Consider the following 18,941-nt stretch of genomic DNA (forward strand, 5'->3'; position numbering starts at 1 on the left):
CTCTTTTACCTGCATTTAATGCTGCGTTCATAGAATACACAAGAGGCAGCAAACAAAACTGCCTCATCTGTCCTTTATTGCCACAGAGCTTTCCATGTCACCTCAACACAAACTTTTTCTAATGAAACACGTAGCTGGGATAGACCAGCAGATTAGTCCAGTGTGAGAGCGTGATGCACACCTATGCGCCAGGAAAAGAAGAGGAAACAGCCCTATCACCTTCACCCTTTTCTTAGAGCACAGAAGGCAGATGCACTGCATAATCTGGGAAGTTTTCCAGACTCGCTCTCTATTTTTTTTAAAAGTTCATGACACACAGCAGGAAGCTACTGTGGCATCACATGTTGTTCAGGAGAGGTGCTGTGAATGTGGATGAATATAGAACACATCGGGTTCTCCACACTTTTGTTTTCGAGGTCTGGCAGTACCAAAGCAGTGCTCGGCCTGGACTGATGATCAACATCAGTAAATCCCTTTGGGACTCAGCAGCATAAAAGGGGTAAATCCACCCCAGACTCCCAAGGAAGCCTGATGACACGGACTGGAAGACGAAATGTGATAGGCCCCAGTAAAACCAATGCTATATGGGGTGGTTTGTTCCAGACATTCATATTCAAGTTTCCTTTGCCACTATTTAAAGAAAGATCAAGAAAAGATTCTTCTACCAACTCCAAATTCAATACAACTGTGCCATGGAAAAGACTCAGCACTTCTGTGGCACCCCTTCTCTCAGTGGGATCAATGTTCTGGTAGGACAGGGACAAGAGATGGGGACTCTTCTGTTGACTCCTATCACTGACTGTGAGCTAATAAAATCAATGGGGGATTTCATCATAAAGCCAGGTTGGACCCTTGATATGTGCCTTTGAGAACATTGCTGCCTTCTTAGAGCCTCACCCTAAAAATTATTACCCTTGTCTTTATTGGGCTCCTATATTTAATTAATGGCTGAAAAGCACGTGGAGAAGGTTGAAGTAGGCAAATTATGCAACTTAACTCCAAGTCTGATGATTAGTATCACCATTCCCAGACTACAGTCTCTCTTTGATATTGGGAACAACAGCGAGAAAATGCTGATGATGGTGACATTGGTTTTGGCTCTAGCTGATGGTACGTATAGTTATCTCGTATTTTATAATCCAAATTACATCAGCAGATTTACTCTGGATTCACACTAGTGTAACTGGAAGAGGTAGTTGGACCACAAAAAGCTTTAGTAAATGGGGGTTAAAGCAATGATTAGGAAAACAAAAAGGATTAAAACAGAAGGTATGGAAAAAGATGAAAAAGGTGAGTTTCAGCAGCAAAGTGTGAAGGAGCTGGATCTCAAGCTGTTGTGAAGTATAGAGCAAACAGTGATCTGGCCCAACAGTCTTCAACAGCTGTTCTCTGTATTACAGAGAAGGGCCAACAACCTGATGAGAAGAGAGAAGCAGGGTTGGGCTCTGGTCCCTACACAGTTGAGGAGGAGCAGGAGAAAATATGAGACTTGGAGAGCCACGCAGATCCCACATCACCAGAAAGGCAGCAGTAGCATTAAAGGGAGGATGAAGAAAACAGCCTAGGAAAGCTTTGCCATGAATGATCATGAAATTATGTCAAACAACCTATAAACAGTCTCAGGGAGAAGCTAAATAACAAGACTCTTCTTGTCTCCCTCCCTTCCCCTTCATGTCCCCTCTTAATCCAGAGTGACCTTGGCAAAACAGCACGAGAATAGTTGAGCTCCACCTAATTCCAGCTAAGGATAACTTGCCTCCTCCCTACCCTGTTTCCAGTTCTTTGCTTGACTTGTGCCATGCTTGTCTCTTACTCTCTTATCTCTGTTCTGTGCCACCGCAGGAGCGAGTAGGGAAAGGAGAAATGTTAACCTTTTCCTCGATAAGCAGAACATGACTGGTATGAGAGGGAGCGCAGTGCCTTTGCTTGGCCACTGAATTAGGCAAGAAGAGGAAAAGCTGCCATTTGCATTTCACTGTCCTGATTTCCAAAGGGAAAAAAATCATAAAGGAGAATATGCTCCTCACCAGCATCAGTCCTGCAATCTGACTGAACTTTAGCAAAATATTTGCTGGGTTATGTAATAGAGATGGATTACAACAGCCTGCCACATGGCTGAAAACTGCAGTTTTAACCCCTGGACAGACTGCCTTGTGATAGGTAAAGATAAGCAACATCATGGGGTTGTAGGAATAGTCCAGCTCAGATAAACCTCTAAAATACAGTCTGAGGGTCCATCTGATACAACTGCTCCAAATATCTCAGACCACTTTTCGTCCTGATCTTCTTGGCTATGCACGGCCTTTCTCTCCTTCTCCTCACCTCTTGTCCTGAGCAGTCCTGAGACTGTTCCTCCCATTCCCCAGGTGCCTCTTGCTCAGGCTTCCCACCCTTTCTGGCTGCAGAAGACCCCTTGGAGATGTTCTCTTGCAGCCAGTTTGCAGTGCCATTCTCTCTTTATGTCCCAGATACCCCTCCTGCAACTGCAGGTGTTGTTAATTATCCAGACTCATAGAATAGTTTAGATTGGAAGGGACCTTAAAGATCACCGAGTTCCAACCCCCCTGCCATGGGCAGGGACGCCTCCCACTAGACCAGGCTGCTCAAAACCCCATCCAGCCTGGCCTTGAACACTTACAGGGATGGGGCATCCACAACTTCCCTGGGAAACCTGTTCCAGTGCCTCACCACCCTCACAGTGAAGAATTTCTTCCTTATCTTTAATCTAAATCTACTGTCTTTCAGTTTAAAGCCATTACCCCTTGTCCTATCACAACATGCCCTTATAAAAAGTCCCCTCCTATTACCTTAATTGACTGATCTGTGCCAGGACTGGGAGCAAAGATGTGGTAGTTTTGGCTGCAGGCCACTACAGAAACCAAGGCACGAACCCTACTATGGTCATTAACCCCAAGCAACCAGGTCTTCTCTGATGTTGTTATGTGCATCAGCTGTATGAATCGGCCATAGGCAGAGTTGCACCTTCATTTTTCAGCATAGCTACAGGCTTTAAAGTCTCTCTACATATGATCAGCTATTATTTGGGCAGCACTTAAAAACTGGAGAAGCTGAGTATTGTAGCTAATTAACTGAGCCAGAAAGACACAAAGAATGTTTGAAACAGAAGAGAAAACAAACAAAGTCTTGGCAAACGTTCAAAGGCAAGGCAGAATGGCTGCAATTCGCTGCTCAACAGGCAGAGAAGCTCATGATGGGTTACGGAAACACAGAATGGGCAAAGGGAGTTGCCTCTGGGAAGACCTAGCCGTGAAGGGCTCACATGATGTGAGGCGGGGTTTGGAGCCCAAGCCGCCCCGCCTGCCCCACCCTGGGACCTGGGCCCATGAATGACCCAAAGCGCCTCATTCATCACGGCAGGGACTGCTGTCAGCCAGGAGACCGAGACCTGCCCACGACTTCCAGGTAGGAGCTCGCCTCGTGCAGCACGTCTCTCATTGCCTTTCCTCATGCTGCCTTGCGGTCGCTGCTGCAGACGTGCAGGACAGGCTCCTGGTGCCCTCAAGAAGATGCAGTCTCTTGCTTCTCTGAGCACATACCGCATAAGAGCTTCTACCTGTGTGTTAGGTCTCTTCTCTCTCTTTTCCCCAGCTACTGGTGTTTGAAAGCCTCGCTGGATGTGTGCTAAGGTGATAAACTGGTTTTATTTCCCCTTCTCCTGGTATTGCTGTCATGATGAACAGAAGAAAGTAGGATACCCCCTGTCCTGACAGAGCAACCTACGTGCTGCTGCGGCATGTACATTCGCTTTCTTTACAAACGCCTGCAAAATAGAGAGTGGCAAGGAGCTTATTGAAATGGTTATGAATCATTGAACTTAACTGGCACCCACCCAGGCCCCCAGATGGGAGAAGAGGCGCTTTTTCTAAGCCCTTCCCACATTCTTGTGCAAATAGAAGGGATGAATGATCATCATCCCCAACGCCAGACAGTTTTCTGGGCCAAATTCATACACAAGTCTAAGAAAGCCAAGGGGAACTGAAACTGGTGTAGCTCTCCCTTCCTTCCGCTTCTTGCAATTACTATATTTCATATGTTCAGATCCTTCTGGGATTGCTTAGACTGACTTTGTGTAATTATTTTCATCCTTGGATTAAACAGGCCAAATATGTAAGCTGGATCTCGGCTTGCTGAGATCTTATTTTACACCATATTTTGTCCCTCTGGCATACACATTAGACAGCAGCAGATTGGATTTAAGTAGTTTTTCCAGAATAAAAGTCTGTCTTTGCTTGAGGGTGTCAATTTTCTACTAGTTCTTGCCGCTCTATCTTGTATGGGTACTTCAAAGGATCATGGAAAAGTCCTAAACCAGGCATCTACCAATGCTGGCTCTCAGTAAACGCTGTCTGACACCCCTCCAGACTTAGAGCATGCACAGATTTCTCAGCCTAGAGGTTAGGTGTGGCTTGGTGCAAAAGCCTGTAACTGCAATCTCATTTCTACCAGCTGTTCTTGTCCTTCATTGCTTGTGATCACCGATAAGATGTGCAGATTCATGGATGTGCCTAAACCTGGGGGATATCCTTATTTTCAGGTTAAATAGAGAATAGTGCTGATTGAATTTAAAGACAAAAGGATGTGAAGGCTGTGGGACCCCCAGGAAGGAGCAGTGGCTTTGAAATCAGCTTTTATTTGCCCTGTTAGATGCCAATAGGTACAGGGGGAGGGGTAGACTTTCAGTGTATCATGCTATGGGAAGTCCTGAGTCCGTCCTGTGTGGGGTGGCGCGGTATTTATGCATTACGAAATGTTTGATGTGTTCCATCTGCCACCAGGTCAGGGTCAACAGGTACAGTTAAAATTAAAAGCAATATTTTTGATGCGCACCACCTTTCTGCTGGCAAAGTGCCACTTAAAAGCTTAAGTCTTTCATGGTTGAAAATTATTTGCTCTGCAGCCTGAGATTTCCAGGCTTCACAAGGAAATAACAATAGTTTTGAAGTTTACAGCTGTAAGTCCTCTGTGTATTGGTTTTTCTTAACTTTTGCTGTGAGAATTTGGGGTCTAAAATGGGAATTGTGTTGTTTGCCCATCCCTTGGAGACACCTTGGCTAGAAAAATCTTACCATCCAATTTCTAAATCTACTATTAATACATGCTCAAAGTCTTCCTCTAGACACTTCCCTATGAACTTGTGTGCTAGAGGATTTGTAAAATGCAGTTGTGATGGGCAGAAAATGCACGAGGGGCAAACCCTAGCTACACACCTGAGAGGACCGCTTCCCACCAGACCCATCTCTCCAAGACTTCCTTCCTCCTTGCTCCACGCAGTAAATTCCAGCTGCTTCTGCACTGCTGGCATCTGTCTCCAAGAACTCAGGAGGTTTCCGCCATGCTCCTTGTTCAGTCCAGGCTGAAGATGTGCTCTCCTTGGCCAAGCCTTGACTAGGTCCAACCTGTACCTGAGCCTAGTCTCTCCAGCAGGTATTACGGTAATGCCTGCCCTAGTTTTTGCTCCTCTCTCCAGCTCTACAATCTGTAGGGCTGGTCCCAAGCAGGGCCTGATGTACTGCCAACCCCCTCCTGCCCCAAGAGTTGGATGTTCCTGGTAGGGACATGTTCTGTCCAGAAACAGAAATTTTAAGAGGGAACAAACAGGGCCACTGAACTAAGTTAGGTAGCTAAGAAAATCTTGCAGTGGTAGGGAAGGAAGGGCTGCTTCAGGCTCCTGCCTGTCTCATGCTGACTTTATCAGGGGCGCATACCCAATGGTCTCACCATCCTGGCTCTGGCACTGTTCTCCAGCTCTGCCTATTGCCTGGTCAGTCTGGTCTTCATAAAGTGACTGTTTCTTAAAATTTATGGGCGGTCTTGCTGGTAAGGCTCTAGGTAACATCTGGCAGGATGACATTTTCCTTTTTGCAGATCACTGGATGATGGCTGTGGGCCTTGAGCTGCTGATTCCTAAACCTGTTCTGGTTCGTAGGCACCCCAAGGGCTGTTCTGCAGTGCTGCCCTGTCATTACTTGTTCTCTTCTTAACAGTCAAAAGCTCCCCCAGATTAAAAAAGTGTAAACGAAGAAAATGAAAGATTAATGCTGTACCTGAAACTGTTCTCTTTTCCAAGCTGTCTTTTAAGGTCTCACTAAGGCTTGTCTTCCGTGCAGTTACCCAGGACCAATTCATCCATGCCCTTGCTCCTCTGTCTCACACCCCTTGGTCCTCCTCTCTCCCAGTTTACTGGAAAGTTAGGTGAGTGCTACAGAGTGCAAATAAATCTTCAAAGTTGTTGCTGGCATCTGCACTCTCCCTCCTTCCTCCAAATCAGAGCAGGGAGTTAGATTTGCAGCTTGGTTGAGATTTAGGCATTTGTGAGGCTGTAAATAAAATACTGTTCAAACTTGTCTGCGATATCCACGGTCGTCTTGATTTGCTGATTTTGCACTGGGCTCACGCTGCTGGTTAAAAGTGAGCTGACTGCCCCGTCTCATCTCTTCCTGGATAGCATGACTCACATTAGAAACCTCCTTATGAGTTTCTAACAACTTTATTATGGGGTGTGCACATACAGCATCTTTTTGATGGTCTCAGAGTTTGTGAGATGTGGCTAGGTTTTCATAGAGACCACGCATGATATGATAATAAAACTGACTAATTGGGCATTTGGGATGTTTCACTCCTTCATTCCTTTGCCAGTTTTAAAGTTTCAGGTTGTTGCCTGGGGACTTCCCGTTACCTCCAAAGGCTTCTGGTTTTCTGTGGTGCATGATCCGTTTCGAAATGGCGATGGTTAATGGGGTCCTTCATTTCTCTCTGAAGGATCTTTAAGAAAGGAATAAAGTTCAAAATCCAGGAGAGGAAATTTGTTCTTTTCCACAGAGAAAAAATCCATTTCTCTTTGAGTGAGAATTTTATATCTGACTATAAATATAAACCGTGTTTCATTTGCTTTTCCCTGTTGAAATTTTGCTGTTCAGGAGAAGGATGAGAGCACTTTTTTATCAAAGAGTGAGAGGGTACTTGGGAAAGAGACTCTACAGCCTTTCTGCTGTGATTCCTTGGCAAAATGGACTTCAGAAATAGTCCAATGCAGGGAAAGAATGGTCCTAGGCCACAGCATTATGGATGTGTTTCCAGAATTAGTCTTGGAGATGAAAATGCTGAAAGCAAGGTGAGGAGAAAGCTGTCTCTGAGGGGGTCATGCTGGAAATGCCGAGCACCCAATGTGAGGTGCTCAGTCCCTCCAGCTCCATCCTGCAGCTCGGCAGGAGGCAAAGTGGTGATAGTCGTGTTTCTTATTGAACCCCTCCAATGAGAAGGGCTCAGAAAAAAGAGTGAATGGGAAAACCTCTGCACTCAGCATAACTGAAGATGAGAAGAGGAGGGAACACAAGACAGTCAGATCAAATCGAGGTTAATTATTGGTTTTACGTTGTTGGTTTTATGTGCTAGGCAAAATCTGTGCTGCCATCTTATCAACATATTCGTGCACCTCCTTCTGCCATGAGCGAGAGCATGATGCACAGGGTGCGTGTGCCATTGTTACTCATGCATTTTTCAGGGCTGAAAGACAAATATTGTTGTTAATGAGCTAAATTATTAGCCCCTGTAGCTGTACTTAATTCTAGAGAACTACAGACCTACACCCAGTGAGGCCCATTTTCCACACAGCATGAATCACTAGCTCAGTTTTTGTGCTCACTAGTTTCGCATTTTAATTTTCCGTTCCTCTGTCTTTCCTCATGCGGGTGAATAATGGACCATTTATAATGCATCAACAATATCAGAGCATATGATTATGGCTCCAGTCCGTGTAATCCCTTCAGACAGTTCGCAGAGCACGAGCGCCTGTTGTGCAAAGCCACATCCTATTTCCACAAAGAAAACCGTAAGGGGATGCCAGCCTGGCAGCTTCTCCCCTCTGCCACTCGAAATAGCTCTCAGGAGCTGAGTCACGAAGCGGAGCCCAGAATAACGGGCGATTCCTTTAATCCAGGGACAATAATCAGCTGTGCTAACAATTACAGATGGAAATGGGCTTCAGGCAGTAGTTTCTCATAAGACACGCTGAGCCCTTCTATTGCTGTACATAAAAGCCTGGGTAAACTTTCTTTGAATCCAACTAAATAAGGCTGTGTCATCGAGCTTTATTCTCTTACACTAGGGGCTGAGCCTGCTCCTGCTGCACGTAGTTGTGAGGACTCAGGGGGGTCATAGAATCATAGAATTGCCTAGGTTGGGAGGGACCTTTCAGATTGTCAAGTCCAACCATCAACCTAACTCTGACAAAAAACCATCACTAAACCATATCTCTAAGCACCATGTCTACCCATCTTTTAAATACCTCCAGGGATGGTGCCTCAACCACTTCCCTGGGCAGCCTGTTCCAATGCTTAATAACCCTTTCAGTGTAAAATTTTTTCGTAAAATCCAGTCTAAAACCTCCCCTGGCACAACTTGAGGCCATTTCCTCTTGTCCTATCGCCTGTCACTTGGAAGAAGAGACCAACCCCCACCTCGCAGAGTCCTCATCAGCCCCGAGGACTGAACCCATGCTGTTTTCCCATGGCGCTGCAGGACCTGTGCTGCATACTGGCACATTCAGCATCCTTATCTTTCATCCATACTGCTTTAAGGATAACATGCTTCTCTTCATGCATCCAAAGAACTTCATTAAGGACTAACAGATCAGACTTAAGCGTGTGGCAGATGCTAATTGCAGTTCTGCTTTTCTATTTCCTTATCACACCTTTTCCTCTGTCATGGATTTTTTGCATATTTGGAAAAGGAATAGTTTCCTGAGAGCAGGATTTTGAGTTTGGAAATCGGTAGGGTCAGTGCCGCTTAACTGAATCCCTCTATACATAGGATGCACTCAGCAGGAGAAGGTGATGAATCATGTGTCTATTTAGTGTGAAATGGGAAGCCTTCACAGAGCTGCTTGTGAGTTGTCACATGTGTTTGTTGCCTGAGTCACTGACATTACTCAGAAATATTGGCTGGGATGCGGCATGTGGGTCTGCCCGGGCAGGAGCCTGGTCCATGCAGGATCCCGCTACTGCCAGCGGGGCTTGGAGGGAGCTTGGGATCATATGAGTGGGAAGGATTGCCTAAGTGATGCCATAAGGAGCACTACAGACATCCATTTCAGTTCCTCGAGCAATAACTTAGCAGCAGCTAAAAAATACATGAAAAAAAAAATCCCCAATAACATCTGTGTTACCCATTTATCCATAGGGATACTCATTTTAAATGAGAAACTTTTAAGGACACTTTTCCCCATTTTTTAAAAAGAAAGGTATTTAAAAAAACTAACATGAGGACAGGCTGAGAGACTTGGGGCTGTTCAGCCTGGAGAAGAGAAGGCTCCGAGGAGACCTCATAGCAGCCTTCCAGTACCTAAAGGGGGCCGACAAGAAAGATGGGGAGGGACTCTTTATCAGGGATTGGGGCGATAGGACAAGGGATAACAGTTTTAAACTGAAAGAGGGTAGGTTTAGATTAGGTATTAGGAAGAAACTCTTTACTGTGAGGGTGGTGAGGCACTGGAACAGGTTTCCCAGGGAAGTTGTGGCTGCCCCATCCCTGGAAGTGTTCAAGGCCAGGCTGGATGGGGCTTTGAGCAGCCTGGTCTAGTGGGAGGTGTCCCTGCCCATGGCAGGGGGCTGGAACTAGGTGATCTTTAAGGTCCCTTCCAACCCAAACCATTCTATGATTTCCTCCTTCTTCCAATCTAAACCATTCTATAAGTCTATGATTCTATATAATTAATCTGACCAAGCATGAGGTAGAAAACAGCAAAGCTACATCCCCTCTCCCTTCTTTTTTGCTGTTGTGTATTTTCACTGGTCAATCTAGGTACTTCTTGGGATTCTTTTAATTAATAAAATAATTTTAGATAATTTATTATTTGAGGGGGGGGGGAAGAAAAAGGTAAACTATCAGTACTTCTTGATTTTCTTGATTTAGCTTTCCAAATACTTTAATGAACATTGTGGAAAAATCTTTAAAATCCAGTTCTCCTCCTACTCTCCAAACACTTCCAAAACACCCTTTTTTAGGAAAAGGAAAACGGAAATATTTTTCTTTACAAGCAAAGAAAGACTGAAAACACAAGCATTCGTGTGAGAGAACAGATTCTGTGATTATGGAAGAACAGGACTCACTGCTGACAGCGTTCTGTTTCCTGTGCTCCCAGAAACAGTGCTCTTCTCTGCTCCCGACCCCCCTTTCAGCCTCTGTAGTTTTTCTCTCCAGCCTGCGTTCACAGAGTTTGCATCAGAAACTGAGAGCACTTCTGCTGTCAAAACTTCACAGTATATATAATGTCTTCTCTTAAAAAAAACGTGAGTTATTTGCTCTCATTTCATTGATTCCTATCTACGGGCAAATGCAGCCAGAACCAACGTAGCACCGTGTGCTGTGCAAGACTGAACAGCAACTTTGTTTACCGTTAGCATCATTATCAAATTAGGAGGAATTAATTATTACACATTGGATTTGTTTGTTCAGCCAGGTGGTTAGCAGCTGAACTCAAAGACATTAACGCAGTGATGGGGAAGGGTTTTTTCAGCATGTCACTGGTACCGGGCCTCACTACACACACAAATGCTACCTTGCTAGTGAGTACTTCATCAGAACATGAAGAAATCCTATTCATACTGATCAAGCTCATTTTCTCTGCCAGCAGCATCAAATACAATTTAGATTAATTTTCTGGATGCGTATCAAGGAATCGGGCAGCTTCAGTGCTAACCATCAGTAACATTTTTACTCTTCTCCGGCACCGTCCTGCTGAAAGGCAGGATGAAGTATTTCTCACCCCTGACTGAGGACGATTCCTGTTGTTCCCTCTCCCGTTCAGAGGGACAGAGTTGGTAACGAAGCATTAAAGGGCTCAACCTTGCTCCTATTACAGTTGAAGGCGAAACTTCAGCTGATTTCAGTGACAGCAAACGGGGGATGGAAAAGGCCGGAATCTATAAAGCAGCGAGATGCTATGGTGCACGTGGCAAGACCCTTAATGCCCAAAGATTTCATGGCAACTGTGCGGGTGCTGAGAACTGCACAGGATGAAGCCACAAACGCACTGTGGAAGGAGCAGTCTTTTTCTTACTCCCTCTCGGCTGCCGTTTCCCACAGGTTTCCTTTCTGGGGCACCAGTGAGCCAGTACAGCCGTGTAAGCTGAAGTGCAGAAGTCAGATAACCAGGCAGATTATCTGATTTTATTTACCCTGTACTTCTGGTTTTTCCCTTTCCTAAGGAAGGCTTACCTGTAATAGGATGTAGGGCTTTGAGGTGAATTTCATGTCATTGCAAAATCAGTTTCAGCTCTGTAAGGAAGCAGGAGACCTCACAGCCCCAGAAGGAATTAACCAAATGTATTTCCATCTCTCACGGATGTTGTTTACACAGCGCAAGCCAGTCCAGAGCGGTGTATGGTATATTTAAAACAAGGTCCTCTAACATTTGGATCCACCCCGTCACTCGACTTAACAGATACTTGATACTGATCAAGTGACTCGCTTCATTAAGAAATAAACCCTGCTGTGTTGCCGACCTCCGACAGCAAACAGTGAGCCCCATTGTCATCTGCTGAGTCCCTTCTCTGTCCCAGCCCACACGCCCCGAAGATGCACACCGAGTCACGGGCACAGCAGCAGCGCTGACCCTGTTTTTCCACGGTGGTGTGTGCCAGCCACGGGCACACAGCAAACCCCTGTGCGTGTGAAATACCCTCCTGTATTCCCCAGCCTCCCTGCGTGCCTCTGCAATGGAGGGGCTAAACAGGGTGATCATTCACGATCTGGAGGTAGACAGTTTATTAGCAAGACGGGAGCTGGTGCTTGGTTTTCCCCAGTTTGAAGGAGTTCCTCCTGGTTTTCCTGTTCACCTGGGCTTCTTGCTTGTGCTCGATGGCAGCGTCTGCCAGCTTGTGCCCACAGAGCAGGGCATGGTATCAGCCACAGGTAATCCCATAACAGATGGCACTCAAGATGCGTGCAAGCACCTCGGTTAAAGCAGTCTCAAAAAGAAGTAAATGTAAGAAATGTACCCCTGTGCCCAGAGCCACTGCTGGCAAACAGCCCTTTCCTGAGTGAGACTGCGTGGGTACAGCTGGGTCCCCGTGTGAATATTTACACCCCTTCCACCACCGAGAGCGTCTTTCACTGGGGCCCCAAAGCCAGGGGAAAGGGATTATTTCAGTGCACTTCCCAGTTACTCCTTTATCTGCTCCACTTCAGCAAATGTACTAATCAGTGCTTGTTCACTAAATGCCATGGAAACCCCAGGGCACATAGTGAGATCATCTGCCAGTACTTTTTTATTTTAAGATTTTTGTTTAAGAACTGGTTTTAAGGCTTTGGGGGAAAAAAAGAAACACAAGGGAGGGTTCCCTGAGAATCATTTCCACAGCTGGAAATAGACTTTGTCATAAGCTCTGACCATACAAGCTCCCACAAAAAGCAGGAATTTATACCCCTCCATACAGTCACTGGGAAAAAGGAAAAGAGCCCCAAAAAAATCATAGTGAAGCAATCAAAATGTGTTTTATTATAACAACTGAAAACTTTTGCATTTTCCAATGGCATCTGAGCTACTACATGAAATGTTTATACTTTCCTTTTATCAGTGTCTGCTTTTTATATGAGATCTAGAAACCTCAGTGGCAACATCCTTCAACTTCCAATTTGATAGATAAAAGTGTCTCAATCAAATACAACAAATGACCCACAAAGATTTTTAAAAGTACTTTCTCTTCAGAAATATCCAACTCAATAGACAGTCGTTCGAAAATACAGAGCTTGTGAATATTTTATTCACGGGTGGGCATTTTTTAAGTTTTATTTCCCTGGATTTCCAAACTGAAGAAAAATGACTGACTTGGTGATAACTAGAAGTACCAAAACTGTGGCAAGAAAAGAGCTTAAGGCAGCACAATGACACTAAGAAACAGAAATAATTTGATTGAAATCATTAATTTTTTCAGATAGTTGAGCATTACCATCTAGTACAATCAGGTTATTGGTGGTTAATTAACACCTATCTTTCCAGCTTGAAAAGATGCTTTTGTTCTCACGGTGTCAGCTGTTTCTCACTAATGCTCACTTTCCAGGGAGGCACGTGGTTCTGCTTTCTGTCTAATATCATAGCTTTTGAAATAGTAAAATAATAAAGGTGCAGGGTCAGCCAGCTCTGAACTCCAGTTGAGCGGGGAATTAAAAACAGCAGAGAGAAGGGAATGAGATTGTTGAGGGGAACATGGAGTAAATATTAACTTTGAATTAAAGCCCTCCACGGCACACAGTCCAGAGACGGATCTCTGCTGGCAGAGGACGAGGACGTTGATGGTTAGGTGACCCGACAGGCCAGGGTGGCAAGGAGCTCTGCAGGAGATGGTTCTGCTCCTCTCAGCTTTCAATGAGCTAGTATGGAGCTGACGGGGCAGGAAGGCAGCAACTCCACGAGGACCATGGTATTCTGCAATTCCTGTACGGGCCTTGCTAATTACAGCAGTTTTCCCCCAGGTCCATGGCCATGGCTGCATTGCCCCTTGGTCTGGCTGGCTCCTGTTTTTCTGGTTCATTCTGTCCGGCCTATTTTGGTTGCAGAAAGTCAATGCCAGCACTGTCAGGGCCAGTGGAAACGCATTCAGGGGACAAAGGGAGATGGAGCGTATGCCCCAGGACAAAGTAAAAGAAACTGTCCAGAGTGAATTAGTTTCCTTTTTCTTCTCCTCCTGTTAGTGAAAGGATTGGTTTTGGAAATGTCTCATTTTGTTTCATTTCTAAATAATGCTTTCTCTGTTGTTGGTGGGGTTTTTTATTTATGCTGGTTGTGGGTCAGCATTTTTAGCTTCCTTTCTTTTTTTTTCATCAGCAAGAATATTAACCACTAAAGTGAAAAAATATGTATTTAGGAATCCCAGAAAAGAATATTTGACTTTCTGAAAATACACAACTCTTCCCTGGGTTTGTTTGGGCTATTTTCCCTGGAATTTGGCTTTTACTACTCCATCCCTGGATACTGCAGAGTTGACATTTGTTTATCTTCACAAAGGAGAAACCTATTACTACATAAAATACTAGCAGTTGCAACTTGCCGTCAGCGCAGCATGCAAGCGGTGTTGGTAGAACCTACCAAGAGCAGGTAGACACTGGAGCCTCTTTTGGGTGAATTCTCAGGCGAAAAGGTTATAAAGAACACAAGACTAATCTATTTGGAGGACAGATTCCAGTTAGCTTACAAGATACGTGAATGACACCCATTCACTTTTTTAAGGGGGAATTCATCTGAATCAACTAACTTCAGAGTGAGGCCTTTGAGTGCTACACGGAGGCTTCTTAAAAGAGGCAGTGATGAAAACTCATTTCCATATCTGGCTCTCTCTCTGTTTATGAGGTTATACACCTACCTGTAGCTGGAAGAGTTTTATGCAAAAAAAGGTTGAAGCAAATCAATCAAATTAATGGTTTATGTATTGTGAAAGTGAAGAAATTCAGAGGAAGTTTGTGTGGCTGGCTGACATACATTTTTAGGTCCAACTAAATGATTATAAAATATATAAATATATACATTTCCATGTCTTAACAAAATGTGGGGTCATGGGAGACTAAGTATAGGAGATGTCTGTAAATTGGTGATTAATGTTGTATTTATCTTCCTGTAGGCTTGATCTGTGTGTTGGTGGCCAAATGCCTCCACAGCTGTCTGTTCATTCCTCTTGTTGCTAGTGCAACGATCAGTTCCATCTACTCCTCTACATCTTCTGTTCACACTGATCTTGGCTTTCTCTTCCTTTTTCTTTCTTTTGTGGTTCCTCCTCTTGGCAGCCCATTTTTCTTTAAGCTGGAGGTTCTCGGTTTTTTGACTCCTTTCTGAATTGTGCTGCTAAGTTCGCTTTCTGTAGCTGGTCTTCTCTGTTACCCAGTCTTATCTCCATGTGGAAGTTTGTGGCCTCGTATTTTTCCCCCAGATGTCTAAAGATTCATAAATGCTAAAAAGGAAAAGGAACAGAAATTATCACCCTTGCATCCTCTATAATGAACTACAAGAATTTCTGTTTCAGAGCATGCTTTGCTATAATCTCAGTGGACATTTTGTCTTTCTCTCTTTGGACCAAAGAAAACAAAAAAAAATTCCCATTGTTTTTCATCTCATTTCTCAATTACTAGTAAAGCAGCACACCCTTATGCAGGCCTAACATCAGTCCATTCACGTGTCCACATCATGGGTCAGGATGCGAATAACACTAATAAAAGAGAGCTTGTGTCATTTGATTGTGTGTTCTCAGCCTTACCTGTGAACCGAGTAAAGAAAACAAAGTTGTAATATAGGGAGTTGGGAAACGAGGTTAGAGGTGGGACAGAGAAATGTGAGATACAATGGTACTCCCTGGCAAGGCAACAGAGCGGAGAGGAACTTCAATATTGCCTCAGCATAATCCAAAGAGTTTCTCTTTTAATATTTAGGCATCTATCAAGAAGAGTAAACACAAGGGCTATTTGGAGTATGCCCACTGAATAAGTTATCACTGTTGTGCTGGAATCATTGGGAGAACTGGAAATTACCAGCTTGGTAGCATTTTTTTTAATAGCTCGGTAGACATGCAGTTGATTCGATAAATATTTAAAAATAAACCAAGTGGGCATTATGCATTCGTGTCCGTCAAATAATGTTAAAATAATTCGATAGCCACAGAATTCCACCATGCCGGCTGACAAGAGGGATGATTTTAGGCTGGAAGTTATGTGGGGATAAATCTCCAACATAGGAGTGGCATTCACCGGAGTTACAGCAGCAGGGCACTGCTCAGACGTTAGGGCTGACACGTTCAGTTCCGAGATGAAACTGGAAAAAAGCCAGCAACAATGAACGTAGAGTTCCCAATACCTTGAAAAAGAATATTGTCATTTCTTCCAGGTTTATGGAAAAACAGTTGGCTTCTCTCAACTTAGCCAGCGTTTTGTCTCCTGTGGGCTATAAAAATTCTTAAAAGATCGAAACAACGCCCATCAATATATTCAGCAAAGGCAAATGAAATAAAGCATTGAATGGCGATCGAGCCCACTTGCTGCTGTTACACCATGGTCTGTGCCCTGCTGAAGAGCTGCTGCTTGTACTGCTGGCTCTGGAGGTAGGAGCCAGATTTCAGCATCCAAATGAGCTGTCTCTGCGTCAAACCACGGTGTCAGGTTGGGCTCCTTGTTTTGCATGTCTGTTTCTAAAAATATATATTGTTTGTCAGGGTGATGTTGAAAGATGGTTCAGAAAGGCTGGACATTGGTATAGTCCCAAGGACTGAGCACAGAAACAGGGACAGCAGCAGAGCAAGCCAAAAATTAGCTAACTATTAGAGAGGTCTTGCTGCCTTTCCCAGCCATCACAGTTTACTGCCTTTCCTGCTGCTGACCACACCTCAGGAGGCCTTTATTGCTTCTGGTTGCCTCCATCCTTGTGGCAGCTGTGGCAGGTCTTGCTTGAAACACGTCACGTTGAAAAAAGTCTCACATCGCCTGTGCTGACACAGTCCAATACCTCATCTCGCTCCTTCGCTGCCATACCTCCCTGCGTTGGCTACAGCCAACGTATTTTTTGTTTCTTCATGTGGACGCCACGCTCACAAGAAGAGAGAGGTTGTGTATGAACTGCATAGTGCCTCACATAACATTTATATTAATTATGTATGAATATATATATAATATATAATTATACATTATGTATGCTTTTTATATATATACACAATATAATTGCATAATAAAAATACACATTTTATGATCCACTATTCATTTCATATGCAGGCAAACTGAGCTTATTAATTAGATAAGATTACACGTAGTATTTCTAAATTATGCTATATAGGTCATCTTATATAATTAATATATAGTATATAATTAGATATAATAGTATGCACCGATTACACAAAAATAATCACAGAATTGGCTTTAATATAAATAATGAGTTCTGTTAAGACCCAGTTTTCACAAATGCCTGTGTTGAGTATCCACAGGGGATGGAGGCAGAGCTCTACGCTCAGTTTGTATTGTCAAATTTCCACATGCCCTTTGTAGAAACGGTGTGTGCCCATTCCAAAGTTGGGTCCAGAAATCCGACATCTACAGAACCTCAGGTACTGAAACATACTGAGAGCCAACAGCATAAAAATCCCCAGCACAACACGTGCCCTGACACAAAATGAGGCTGCTCTGCAAACACAGGGGTTTTCCTCCAGCTGGCGTGGTTTTTTTACCTGTTCACATCCTGCTCTGGCGTGTTGGCAAAGCAGCCGGAACGATTGCAGGACACTCCCAGGGCTGCTTATGTGTTGTTTGCATTTTTGCACACTCTCTCACCTCACACCTATTTGACAGCACGCAAACAAGCAGCCAAATACTTCTGTGAAACAAGGAAGCCCCGGCTGAAATCTGTTGCTGTGATTTTTTTAAAGCTTCAAGTGAGGAGGAATCAGAGGATCAGTGGAATTCCAGAGAGAGGGAGGAATCAGCAGTATTACAAATTTCTTTCCTTTTCAAGGGGCGGAGAAATAGAAACAGGTGAGAGGAGGGTGCTGGGAATTTTAATAAATCCATTTCTGCTGGCGCTAAGCAGCTTTCCTCGTGTGTTAGTATTGGGACAGGCTGCAAAGGCAGCAGTAAGCACACCGGCACTCCCACGCTGCGAGCCATGATAGCGCTTCATTTGGTGTAAGGTCTGTGTGCTCGGTGATCAGAGTTTTTCTCAGAAAGAATTAAACAGCTGACTAAAAATGACAAGGAAAAATTAACTTAAAGAGGACACTAGGACAGCCTTGAAACCTGTTTGAACCGTGCTGTTGTGACAGACGGCATCCTGCGTGTGTGCACGCTTGCATGAGAGTTTACTAATACGTATAATGTTAATTACCCACTTCTGTCCTGAAGCAAGGCTGGGAATGAATTTCAGGAAAAGAGATGTTTGTTTTGCGCGGGCGCCCACATCCCATACACTTTCAGTCCCGAGGAAATTGCCCCGTATCTCCACCCTGTGTCCGCTCGTGCCTGTAGCGGTAGGCAGTAAGCAGGGAGAAGACACGGAGCTTACGGAAACCCGTGTACCCTCCGTTCCTCCGCGTCCCCCAGCATGGAAAGCCTGACCAGCAGCAAGCCCAGGGTCTATCCGCTGCTCCCGCCTCAGCTGAAGCCGTACAGCTGTTGCCTTAGTGGAGAGAGGGATTGGATTTCACAGGCTGTGTAATCTGCGACAGCGCTCTTTGGCTTGGGGATAGCAACAAGCCTCACCCAGGCTCAGCCATCCCCTTTCTGCCCGTGGAGGAACGCCCCGGTCGACATAGAAGGAAAATTGTTTGCTGAATTTCTGCACAGCCCTCCTTCCAATTGCTGGAGAGAGAGGGGGAGTGTGAAAGAGAGAGAGTTTAAGGCAGGCTCTGCACTGGTGTTCTGGGCTATTTCAACTTCGGGGCAACTTTAGAGAACTTCAGTTATTTTTGGTAAGTTTTGCTTTTTTTTTTTTAAACAAACCTCTCTCTCTCTCTCTCTCTTTCTTTCTTTTTAATCTCTGATGCAGATTGGTCAAGTTTGCAGTAGATGATGGGCTTTTTAAATTGCAAAGAGATGTGGGCGTGCGTATGTCGCGTCCTTTGATACAGAAACGGGACATTCTGATTATAAAGACATAATGTTCCCAGCTGCTGTACTTGATAAGCAAAACCTGAAGACGCTGCGTGTTAAGCGATACCACTGGGGAAAAGTATGGCCAGAACTTCAGCCAAGGTGCATCCCACCTGGCGTAAAGCTTTTTCTCTTTCCCGCGTGTGGGACGAAGTGAGATCAGGGATGAACAAATGTGTTCAGCCTGCTAAAAAGTTTCTGATGTACATTTTTAATGCAGGGGTTTCAAGCTTGTGCACGAAGCCTCCCAAAGCTTTCCGAGGGATGTTGGTTCTCAGTCCCATACGCACCCCTCCATTCAGTAATCTCTA

General features: G+C 44.6%; 1 protein-coding gene across 4 annotated transcripts in view; it reads left to right on the plus strand.

Annotated features, from left to right (window-relative positions):
- Positions 1 to 18,941, plus strand: part of AHNAK2 (AHNAK nucleoprotein 2) — an 82,426-nt gene that overhangs the window by 6,101 nt on the left and 57,384 nt on the right. The window contains exon 1 of one of the 4 annotated variants that reach the window (XM_074583808.1): positions 17,993 to 18,449. The exons of 2 other annotated variants lie outside the window; for them this stretch is intronic. The gene's annotated coding sequence lies outside the window, so the exon portion shown is untranslated. Of the gene's footprint in view, positions 1 to 17,992; positions 18,450 to 18,941 lie in introns of those variants that run through there. One more of the 4 variants, XM_074583810.1, reaches the window with a different exon arrangement.

The sequence above is a fragment of the Larus michahellis genome, chromosome 4 (assembly GCF_964199755.1).
Source record: "Larus michahellis chromosome 4, bLarMic1.1, whole genome shotgun sequence".
Taxonomy (NCBI): Eukaryota; Metazoa; Chordata; class Aves; order Charadriiformes; family Laridae; genus Larus; species Larus michahellis.